Below are 12,655 nucleotides of genomic sequence, written 5' to 3' on the forward strand. Positions count from 1 at the left end.
GACGGAACTTCTGCTTTTTAAATCGATACGTTGAGGTGACGTTGCATGAGGGCTGGGACAGACCTAAGAAGGGCATTTAGCTGTTATCAGCTTTATATATTGAGTTTGAGTCGTTAATAGGGATCATTTCTCTACTTGCGGTCGAAGAAGGGGTTGGAGCAATTCTCCGAAAAGCAAGATGGCCGCCGCCATAGCTGCTCTCAGCGGAAAATTTGCTTGGCTCGTAGCTGTAAACGTAGGGCTGCTGGGTCGGTAATATTTGGAGGCAAGTGAGATGTTCACCAAAAAGAGGTGTGTTTACCACTGTCCCAAGATGGAAATTTATTTCGCTCGTTGCTAGAACAGTCGGACTGCTTGGACGATGGTATTTGGAGGCGAGTGAGATGTTCACTAAGTTTGTGCACTAAGTGTTCCAAGTTTCATTAGTCAAAGTTATGTTTGGAATGAATAAGGGAATAAAGCTATACGGGCTATTCAATATTGAGCTCAAAATGTTGTGTTATAACCCAGGCTCTGCGAAATGCAGATTTGTACACAGGTTCTTGGACATGACCGTAACTTGACACAACGCTTATTATACCAAAAATAGGAGGAATAGGGAAACCAGGTGGAAATTTGGTTTGGGCGGCGGAACTGAATGGGAACCAGTTTTGATCATGAAAGGACTGTCAAGAGAATACCACTCGTCGTGGGAGGGGGAGACTTTAAAGGTAGGAAGGGACCAGTGGACTATACTTTCAATTGAAACAACTTTACGAAAGGTGGTTCCAAAGCCGCGAAAACAGTTTGCTGACACATGGTTTGGCCGTCAAGGGCTTTTGCGGACAGCTGTTGTGTAATAACCTGATTGTGCGAGGTGCCTATTTTCGGCACACAGGTATTTGGACGTGACCGTAATTTGACACAACACGTATTATACTAAAAAGAGGTGGCACAGCGAAACCAGGTGGAAATTTAGTTCGGCTGACGTAATTGAAGGGGAACCGATTTTAACCGTCAAAGGCTGTCAAGAGAATAGGGAATTGTAGTAGACCGTTTCCGGCAGCCCGCTAAGCACCCGGATAGCGCTCCGTAATTCGCCACAAGACCTTGAACTACGCAGAGAAAGCTGGCGGCGCGCATGCGCAGCTGCGGCGTTTTCTTCAGGGATAGCGTAGCGGAGGAGACAAACGGTCTACTACAACTCCCTATTACCACTTGTCCTGGGAGGTGCACACTATACAGTTAGGAAGGGACGAGTGCACTGGACTTCTAGTTCGAACAACTTCACGATAGGTGGCTCCAAAGCCGAGAAAAAAAAATTGAAGACGGGACTCGGGGTGTTGGCGTTTCCACGTCCAAAAGGAGGCTAATCAAAAAAGGAAGCACACCGCATAAACTTCTATACTCAAACGTAAATTGTCCGGTGATTTCGAGTTTCAATGTAGTCTTCCTTAGATTCATATTTGTCAGTTTTTGGACCGTCCGAATCTTTCTACATGAAGTACAGATTGCGTGCCATACTTGTCCGAAAATATCATCGACACGTATGATGGGGACGACACTTCTTTGGAAGGCCTTCCTCCAACAAAATTGGCACTGCATACCCGCGAGTGTGAGTTGGCATTTTAGTTCGTCCCATCGCCGCTAACATATCTAAGCGTTACTGGTACGAAAACAAACGCAGAGCGCAAAGCGGCAGTGTAGAATATCTCAGGCGTGCCTAAACAAAGGCATACATGATCGGGAGACCAAATTTCTCGCGTCGTACGGCACGGCTCCATGGTTGTCGCTGTCCCACAAAACGTCACTCGAGGTAAAAGACTGTGAAACTATGTCCCCACGAAATACGACGCATAACTATTGGAGCACTTAACAACGCAGAAGCCCATGCTGTCATCCCAGCGCAACCGCACCGCACTGACTTCAATGCGTACCAATGTACGCGGCGTGGTTTCGTATAGCTGGGGTTCTCACTGCCTACCTTCGGTAACGGCCGTGCGGCGGCGCGCCGGTCGCGTTGCACGGAGCGTATAGGGGGTACCTTTCTGCGGGTGAGCTCTCAAGCGGCAATAAGAAATATAAAAATCCGGAATTTAGAGATTATTGAACATCTCAATCAATGCATACTGTCAACCGTTAGCATGCGCGTTAGGAACGCCATGTTGATGTTAATTGCTTTCTAATATCAATTGACGCACAAAGTTGTTTTAGAGCGCAGTGAGGTCACATGGCGTCAATTTTCCCGCTAAATTTAGCGGGGATAATGACGTCAAATCACTTTGTGTCACGTCACTCATGGAGAAATTCAGTTTCTCTTCTAGATTTAGCGGGGAATTTGACGCCACGTGACCTCAACCCCAATCCAGTTTCCCCGTTAAATTTAGCAAGCGAAACGACGTCACAAGACTTTGTGTCACGCTACCCATGAACAAATTAAGTTTCTCCGCTACATCTAGCAGGAAAACTACCGTCACGTGCCCTCAACACCAATCTGAATTGTATGGAGGAGGAAGGGCATACCCTCCCCTCCGCCCCCTCCCCTCCTCCTCTTCGAGAGTGGCGCTCTAATTTCGCGTTACCAAAATGTGTAAACACTTTTCATTTTTTTTTTACTCGGGCTTTATAAGAGGCACTGCGAGCGGCCGCAGGGGCAAGACGTGTGTTGCATGGGCTCCGCTCACTAATCAGTTCTCCTGCGGTCATCTGCTTGATTGTGCCACTATTTCTACACTACCGCACGGAGGAAGTGGTGCGGAACATTTGGATACCATTTTTTCGGTGTTCGACCCGTTTTTCGCCGAGAAACTTCGATTTCCCTGGCCGAAGCGAGGCGCCGCCTTGCTAAGCCTAACCGTACTATATGGCCACGCCGAGTGGAAACCCCTCAAGTCCTTCGGAGTCCAAGTGGGACCAGACTGCCACGCAGGGATTACCACGCACACCGGTAAGCTCTACTCACTCTTGCGTCGTCATGGACGGAGACGAGATTTCGCCGGAAGATTTCCACGCGCCTAACAGCGGCTGGCAAGACGCAATCAAGAAAGCATATGCGAGGCGCAGGGTGCAAAGCGCAGCGGTGCAGCCCGCCGAAATCAACTCGAGACGACTGGCCTAGCGGCCAAAAGAGCAGCTAGAGGAAAGAGAACCCCGAGGCTTTCCAAGCTACCGGAAGATGACTTCCGGGTGGTCTTTCGATTGCGCGGGGGCATTCAACTAAAACCGGGGGACTGCGTGACGCTACAGCGTAGCATACAACTAGCGGTGAACGTGACTGGCGGCATGGCAGCTAGGGACACCTTTCGGCTAAACGAGCAGTAAAACACGCTTCTTATTAGCACCCGAGCCCCGAAAACGCCACGCGCTACAGTCAGCTCACGAAGTGCACGTACCGAGAGAAGGAATGGGAAGTCGCCACCTACGTCGTTCCTCCCGACAACACCCAACGAGGCGTCATTCAAGGCGTACCGCAGGAAGACTCCGAGCAAGACATTCTCGAGAATCTAGTTCACAGCAGAAACCCCTCCGTACTGCATGCACGCCGCATGGGACGCTCCAACTCCGTCCTCATTCTCTTCGAGGGTGACCGTATACCCTTTTGGGTCCGGTACGGGAACGTAGACTTCCGATGTTACATCGATAAAAAAAAGGTAGAGATTTGCGCAACCTGCGGCAGCGTGGGACACAGGGGGGATGTCTGCCCCAACCCTACAGATCGCCGCTGCAACGCGTGCTACGCGCTCAACCCGGCACCCACTCACGATTGCCTACCATCCTGTGGGATATGCGGCAAGAGCCATCCGACGGGGGATAAGAAATGCAAGCTTCTTTACAAGACCCCGCACATCCTAGTCAAGCGCAAGTGGGACCGTCTCCAACAGGCTGCGGAACAGCGCACGCCATTCCAGCCGAATTCAATCGACTTCCCTCCTCTTCCTCCCGCGTCACGGTCGCGGAGCCGCACGCCAGCGAAGCGGCAAAAACCCGCGGAAACCTAGCAGAAGCCGCTCCAGGTGCCGACAAAGGGTTGGAGGGGATCAAACCGTTCAATGGGGTGCGCCGCCCGCCAGCGAGCCGACGCGCGAGAGCAAGGACAAGACGGCCAACAACTCTAGAAACTCGGAGTTGAACGATCTTCGCAGGATGGTTACCGAGCTTCGCGATGAGAACCGACGGCTGCTCCACCGACTCGAACGGACGGAGCAGGAGTGCGCCAACCTTCGACAGCAATTGCAAGCTGGGACGACACTCCCAACACCAGATCCAGCAGCAACATCGCCATCTGTCAAGCGCAAGATGGCGACACGATCCAAGTCTCCTGCACCTGCGAGAGAGGGAGGCTCTTCGGCCCCGTCCGTTCAACAGGAAATCCACCAAGCCTTTGCCGAAGTGCTGCAGAACCCAACATGGCTCGCCAGTCTCGCCTCACAACTCGACCGCCTCCGGGCGACACCACCTCACCCGCACGAATACCATGCGTAAATCCAAAACCTACATCGTCTGGCAGTGGAACTGTCGCGGTTACGGCAAAAAACGCGGACACTTCCAACAACATATAAATGCACTCCCCGTCGAAGACCGACCGGACGTGATTGCGCTGCAAGAGCCAAGGCGCCTAGCCAAGCTCTCGGGCTACGTGGCGTTCGGGTGCGACAACTCTGAGAAGACGCAAGTAACGACACTGGTCAAAAGAAACGTTCCGGTAATCCTCCATGACACGGGCATCTCGACCATCGACCATCTCCTGATCGTGATCATCGCCCCCAAGAAAGCGGACACCCGCAGTCTTTTCGTGCTGAACATCTATAGCGGTCCTCGTTCAAAGCACAAGTTTGCTAAGCTATTCCGCGCGGCGCTGGACATCGCCCGAAAACAGCCTCTCCTCGTCGTGGGAGATTTTAACGCACCACACCCGGCCTGGGGGTACGGGACGGAAAGCGTTAAGGGTAGGAATCTCTGGACAGATACCCAGGAGTCCGGCCTCTCGCTGCTCACCGACCCGGACCAGCCCACCCGGCGCGGGAACATCCGACAAAACGACACCACGCCGGACCTCGCCTTTACGAAGCACGTCAATGAGGTTATATAGACCAACACGGGAAAAGACCTTGGAAGCGACCACTTTGTTGTCCGCATCGATGCGACGGCTGGCTCGACTCAACGCAGGGGCAAACCTTGCACGATCGTTGAGTGGGACAAGTTCCGCTCGCTTCTCGAGGAAGAGCACGTCGACGACATCCGGGACATCGACCTCTGGTCAGACTGGATCCGCACCACAGCTGACCACGCGATTCCCGAAGACAGAGGTCTTGACGCGGCGGACAGCCGCCTTCTCCACCTCTGGGAAGCCAAGACACAGCTCGAGACACGACTTCTCACACAGAAGAAGAACAGATCGCTTCGCCGACGCATCGCTCAGCTTAGCCGCACCATCGAAGAGCACGCCGAGCTCATCTGTCAACAGCAATGGCAAGATCTATGTGACAGCTTCGATGGGCAGCCCAACGTGTCAAAAACGTGGAACATTATTCGACACCTCCTCGACCCGAAAGGCAACAAGGCCGCGCAACACAACCGTATGTGCGAGATCGTCCGAAGAAGCGGAAAATCCGAAGAGGACTTCATCGGCTTGGTCCGCCAAAGATATTTGGGTGACACGCCGCCCCGCTCGCCCACTATCTACGCGGGAAGCCCTAACGAGGTACTGGACGCCGATTTCACAACCTTCGAAGTGACCGCTGCCATCCGCGACCTCAAAACGAAGTCCGCTCCCGGTCCCGACGGAGTCACAAACACGATGCTCCGACACCTTCAACACGACATGGTCGACAAGCTCACGGCTTACTTCAACAGGTGCTGGCACGACGGGAAGATTCCTCCGGCCTGGAAGACGGCGAGGGTGGTGATGATTCCCAAGCCCGGAAAGAAGTCTTCCATCGACGCGCTGCGTCCCATCTCGCTCACCTCGTGTGTCGGGAAACTCATGGAGCATGTCGTACTGAACCGACTCAACAAGTTCATGGAAGATCGAGCTCTCTACCCGCACACGATGGTGGGCTTCAGACCACACCTCTTGACGCAGGATGTCAAGTTGCGTCTCAAACACCAGATCATAGACGGAGAGGGCTGCTCCAGGCTGGACACGCGGGCCGTGCTCGGCCTGGACCTTACCAAAGCTTTCGACAACATCAAGCACAACGCGGTCCTGGCTGGCCTATGGCAGGTGGGGGTTGGAGCCCGGACGTATGCCTACATCCAAGACTTTCTCACGAACCGCACAGCTGCATCTCGATCGGCGGTGCCACCTCTGAAGAGATTCCTATGGGCGACAGGGGCACCCCCCAGGGCTCTGTCTTGTCTCCTTTCCTATTTAATACGGCCGTGCTGGGCCTCCCGGAGCGCCTGGAAGCCATCGGCGGCTTTCAGCACAGCATCTACGTGGACGACATTACGCTGTGGGTGGCTGGCGGCAGCGATGGCCAAATCCAGGACACTCTTCAAGCGGCGATCGACGCGGTCGAAGACTACGTGACGCCTCGAGGCCTCGCCTGCTCGCCCCAGAAGTCAGAGCTCCTCCTCCTCAAACAGGTTCGAGCTAAACAGCTCGCTTCAGACATCGAGCTCTACTCGCAGGGAGTCCGAATCCCGGCGGTTAAGAGCATCCGGGTTCTCGGGCTTCGCATCCAAGCGGACGGCAACAATTACGAGAGGATCAACTCGCTCAAGGCTACGACCTACCAGATCACACGACTCATCTCGCGGATCTCCGGCCGTAGATTTGGCATGAGAGAACGTAACCTGGTCCGACTGGTACGTGCCTTCGTCGTCAGCAAGATGGCATACGTGCTCCCGTTCCTTCGTCTCGCGCTAGCAGAGAAGACCAAGCTCGACTGTCTTATTCGCAAGTCGTACAAGAGGGCGCTGGGTCTACCCGACTCCACTTCGGACGACCGTTTCGCGGCCCTCGGCATCCACAACACGGTGGACGAGATCGTGGAAGCTCAACGCCTATCTCAAATGGAACGTCTCACGAGAAGTACGACAGGCCGCCATATCCTCCGCAGCCTGGGCATTCGCTACGACAGTCAGACTGGGCCCAAGTGCGCCATTCCCACGCAGGTCCGGACCGCACTCCTCATTCAGCCCATCCCGAAGCACATGCACCCGATACACCACGAGGGACGCAGGAGTGCGCGTGTTCGGGCTCTACACTCCCTCCTCAGCAAGGAACGTGACGTCTACTACGTAGATGCAGCCGACTACGGCACCAGCAAGATGGTCTCTGCTGTAACCGATGCCGGGGGGTCTCTCGTCGCAAGCTGCAGCATTGACACTACGGATCCGGGAACGGCAGAAGAGGTGGCTATCGCCCTCGCTCTCCAAACGTACAAGGCGCACTTTGTTGTGAGCGATTCAGAACGGGCCATCCGACAGTTTGCCAAGGGTCGTATATCGCCACAAGCAGCCAGAATTCTGCGCGGGTTCGCTTCCGGGACGTCTCCCATCAAGCTCATCTGGACCCCAGCTCACTCGTCTCTTCCCGGTAACGAGGAGGCTCACAGCGCAGCCCGAGGATTGATTGGCCGGGCTGGCCTAACGCTGGACCCCTCCACCACGTAGTTGGCGGGGAGAGACGGGCTGGTCACATTCCGGGACGTCCTCAACTACTACGCGGGCGATCGCGCTCGCTACCCGCCGGCGCACACCGCGCTGGACAAGGCATCGACGGTGGCCTGGCGACGCTTGCAGACGAACTCCTACCCGAACCCTTCCACGCTCCACAAGTGGTACCCGGACCGCTACTCCCCCAAGTGCAAGCTCTGTGGAGCGAAGGCGAACCTGCGGCACATGCTGTGGGAGTGCGCACGACTCGATCGATCGAAGTATCCCAAGATCTCCGCAGTCACCAGTCAAGACGACTGGGACGCTCTCCTCAAGGCCTCCTCACAGGAGGTTTAAGAAGCCGTTGTCCGTTGGGCCAAGGACGCCGCCAAGATCCAGGGGATCGAAGCCGCCGTCTGAGGAAGACGACCGGGGAAGGCGACCCCTCGCGGGGCAGCTGACACCGATCGCCTAACACTCCATCCGGGCAAATAAAGATTTGTTACTACTACTACGGGTTTTATAAAAAACTGGGTAACTGGGGAGTAGCCCAAGAAATGCACATAAGACCACCTTTGCTTCGCCAGCATTTTAGAGCGCAGCTCTTAGTCTCTCGTTTCCGGGTTGAGCGGCGTCAACGTCGCCGTCGAAGTCGGCGTAACCCCGCTAAATTTAGCGGGAAAATTGACGTCCCGTGATCTCAACACCAATTCAATTACCCGCTAAATTCAGCGAAAAAAAAAAAGACATCACATGTCATATGGTGTCACGTCACCTATGGTCGAATTCCGTTTCTCCGCTAGATTTAGCGGGAAACTTAACGTCACGTGACCTCAACAGCAATTTAATTCCCCGTTAAATCTAGCAGGGAAATGACGTCACATGACGTGGTATCACGTCACCAATTAAGAAATTCAGTTTCTCCGCTGGATGTAGCTTGAATATTGACGTCACGGGACCTCAACAGCATTTCAGTTCCCCGCTAAATTTAGCAGGGAATTGAAGTTACGTGGCGTCAATATTTTAGCTAAATTTAGCGGGGAAACTGTTGGAGGAAGGGAGATATGGAGGAGGAGGAAAGTGTAGAAGAAAAGGAGGCGAAGGGGGAGGAGGTGAGTAGGAGGTGCATACGCTCCCCTCCTCCTCCTCAAGAGCTGTGGTCTAAGATCGTGTTAGAGAGATTTCTAAACGTATCTAATTTTTCATTTCGATGCTTCAAAAAATGTATCATTGAATTGAGTTAAAACTATCCTATTACACTTCACTGCTTACCTGATAACACTGATGGCCACTCCGAGTTTTCATCGTTACATTCTTTGAATTGCCGTCACGCTGCGCCAAAAAATATTCGTAATCAAATGTACAGTATCCACCAGTATAAAAGAGACAGTAATAATTCATTTGATTATTGTATTAAAAAATAAAACTTGGCAACACCCTGTTGTACAGTACTAATCGGCAACTATTAAACGCTGAATTCGTACAGACGTGTACGCTATTTTTTTTTGTATGTAGATCAGGGGTCTTCGAACTCCGGCCCGTTGGCTAAATCCGGCTCTCAGAGGCATTCCGACCGACCCGCGACTGATTGCGGTCTTTGCAGTGACGCCCGGCCCATGGCTCGCTTTCAAGTAAAAACGCGCACGCAAAAAAAAAAAAAAAAAAAACACAAAAGAAAACCTCGAAAACAAATGGTTTTTCGGCGCGCACAAAACACAAAAAAATAAACTAGAAAGGACGAGTGAACTGCAACGTGAAGCGGGTCCTCTAGTACAAAATATTTATTCACATTGTCATCACCATCAAGTCCTTAGTCCCCTGTTTAATACCTGTGAAACGTTAAAATTCCTTTACGGTCTCTTGTATACCCTACTTAGTGCCTTGCGTAAGACCGATAGCACATTGTCGCAATCAGTTCTACCGTTTTCCTTGGTTTTTTGCACCATCTGAACAGGCCAAAGTTGGCATGCTCCTTGATTCTGTTGTAAAATAAAAAGAAGAAAACGTGGAGATGCCCGAGCCGGGAAGAGGGAAGGAAGAGCGACTTCGAAGACGAGCAAAAACCGAGGCACCAGCCCCTTTCCGGGAAACCGGGGAGAGGGACGGAGAGCCGCGGGGAGAGCGCGCCCCACCGTGGGGTCATAATCGACGAGCCCCCCTCTTGGACTGACGCTTGGTGCGGGCGACTTCTCCCTTCTTGTTGCAACGACAGTCGAAGGAGGACGTGCCTTCTCTAACTTTGCTTAAATTAGTTTTCAATATCAATAAACTATGTTCTGTTATACGAAGAAACAACGAGTCCTTTCCCTAATTCCACACTGTTAAAAAGTTGGTGCCGAAACCCGGGATGAAGGAAATTAGGACATGACTTCAACGCAGAACATCCAACGACTGAGAAGTGAAAACGACGAACGAGAAGAAGGCAGGAGCCATCTTGGATAGCCATCTTGGATTCGCCAACGGCTGAGGCAACGAGAAGAGGGCAGGAGCCATCTTGGATACGTCAACGGCTGAGGAAACGAGCTCCGAATCATGGAACGACTCAAGGGGAAACGAACTGCCCTGCGAACACAGGTGACCAAACTCCTTTCTGAAATTGATTCGTACATCAAAAGCAACGAGAAAAACGAAAAGAACCTCAGCATCTCCTCCGTAAGGCTTGGCGCCCTCCAAGCACAACTGAACGAGGTGGACGCCGCCATCGAGCCACTAGTGCCGGAAGGAGAGGCCGAGCAAAACTTTGTGCGAACAATTGAATACAATGATCGGGTCGTCACATGTATTGCAACACTTCAAGAAGAGTTGAAGGAAGTCCGAGCAGGTGCACCACGAAATTTGGATTCATCGGCGATGCACAACAACGGAAACGCGACAACGACTGCCTGCCGAGTGAAGCTCCCGAAGCTCGAGCTACACAAGTTTGACGGCAAAAGCGTCTCTTGGCAAGAGTTCTGGGAGCAGATTGAGCAAGTAATACACACCAACGACCAGCTAACGACTTTGGACAAGTTCGGGTACCTCAGGGCTGCGGTGACCGGCGAGGCGACAAGTGCCATCAGGGGTTTGCCTCCCACATCACGGTGCTACGAGGACGCGGTGCTTCTGCTGAAGAAACGCTTCGGAAATGAGGACATCCTCGTTCAAACTCACATGGGGAAGCTCCTAGATCTACAACCAGTGCGAGACGCCGACGACGTCCGGGGTCTCCGTCGACTCTACGACACCATCATCTCTCATCTCCGAGGACTGGAGGCAATCGGACAGAGGCATCAGACCTTCGGTGCTCTTTTGTTCCCTGTGGTTCAGCGTGCACTGCCAAAGGAAATCCTGCTGGATTTCAACAGAACGATCGTGAACGAGCAGGCATCGGACGTGTCGACGCTGGACGCTTCAGCCGGAGGGATGTCCACCAGATCCGAGGACTCTCAGGAACGACCGACGGAGACAAGCACCACTGAACGAGGTATCGTGACACTATTCTCACGACTGCTTGCCTTTATGAGAGTCGAAGTCCAGAGCCGCGAGAACCTAGCTGCACAACAAGCTATGGACACGAGGCAACAGCCGCGTGGATTCAGTTCAGAGAAGAAAAACGAGAAAAAGGGAAGTCCCGGAGAACGCTATCAATCCTCCGCAGCATTACAGCATCAACCAACGAAACCTGATAGCTGTTTCTTGTGCAAAGTAAAAAACCACGCGACAGCTGCCTGCCCTGCTGACATTTCAATCGAAGAGAAGAAACGACTGCTGCGCTTGGAGAGACGATGCTTCCGTTGCACGAAACCTAATCACCGCTCGAATGAATGCAGAAGTAGCATGCAATGCACGAAGTGTTCGAGACGGCATGCGACAACGATGTGCGACCCAGGCTACGCACCAACCAAGGTAGAAACAAACCAAAACGCGATAACGAGCGCCCCAGTGAATCTGGAATCAGACACAAGCGGAGCTGCCGGGCCGGCTGTCCTCCTCCAGACTGCAACGATCTGGTGTGCAGGAGAAACCAACGGGATGTTCGTCCGAGCTCTCTTCGACGGAGGGAGCCAACGTTCGTTCATTACAAAGAACGCGTCCGAACGTCTCGAGTGCAAGGTCTTGGGACAGGAGACACTGACCGTCGGAGTATTCGGTGGACACCAATCAGAACGAGTGTTTAACAGGGTACTGGTTTCATTAACGGCACAAAACGGCAAGATACATAAGCTTGAAGTTCTAGAAACGGACGTGATATGCGATCAGAAGATCCCTATCCCCGAACCCAACCTGAAGAAACTACTCGGGCAATTGAAGATGGCCGACTCGACTAACAACAAGCAACGTGGTGATATTGACCTTCTCATCGGCTCAGAGCACTACTGGGACCTTGTGACGGGGAAATCCAAACCACTAAAAGAGAAACTAAGAGCGGTCCAGACCGCATTAGGATGGAGTATCCAGGGTCCTGTGAGAGCAACAGTTCACGACTTACATTGTACGGAAACGATCGCCCTCAAAACATCCGTGGCAGAGGCTGAAGCAACAGACTGCTTAGAGCGGTTTTGGACACTGGAGTCAATCGGAGTGACTGAAGACGAAGGAGTTAACTCGACAAAACAACGGCAGCTAGACTCCTTCGAGGAGAGCATCAAACGAGTTGGTTCCCGATACGAAGTTGCTCTTCCCTGGAAACCAAACGTGAATCTCGACGACAACAGGGAATTAGCAGAAAAACGACTGACCCAGCTGACGAACCGTCTCCAGAAAACAGCGGACCTGCTTCGCGAGTACGACGCTGTAATGAGACAGTACTGTTCGGAAGGAATGGCGGAACCAATAACGAGGAACGACGTCGACGAGCAGAAGCCGACCTACTACATGCCACATCAAGCGGTGCTCCGAGATTCAACCGGTACGACGAGGTTGCGCATCGAGTTTGACGCTTCATCGCATGGCAACAAGTCGAGGTCACTAAACCAAAACCCCGAGAGCGGACCCAACTTGATCGCTGACCTCGTTGGCTTGCTGCTCAACTGCAGAAACCACAGGATCGCGTTGGTGGAGAGAAGGACAATTGAGGTCCTTCAGGCAACGAGCT

At 52.9% G+C, this 12,655-nt stretch overlaps 1 pseudogene; it reads left to right on the forward strand.

Annotated features, from left to right (window-relative positions):
* Nucleotides 1-4,453: 4,453 nt before the first annotated feature.
* On the forward strand, nt 4,454-8,056 carry LOC120848873 (annotated as a pseudogene).
* The last annotated feature ends 4,599 nt before the right edge of the window (nt 8,057-12,655 follow it).

This window comes from Ixodes scapularis, unplaced genomic scaffold (genome assembly GCF_016920785.2).
Source record: "Ixodes scapularis isolate PalLabHiFi unplaced genomic scaffold, ASM1692078v2 PGA_scaffold4__175_contigs__length_147842914, whole genome shotgun sequence".
Taxonomy (NCBI): domain Eukaryota; kingdom Metazoa; phylum Arthropoda; class Arachnida; order Ixodida; family Ixodidae; genus Ixodes; species Ixodes scapularis.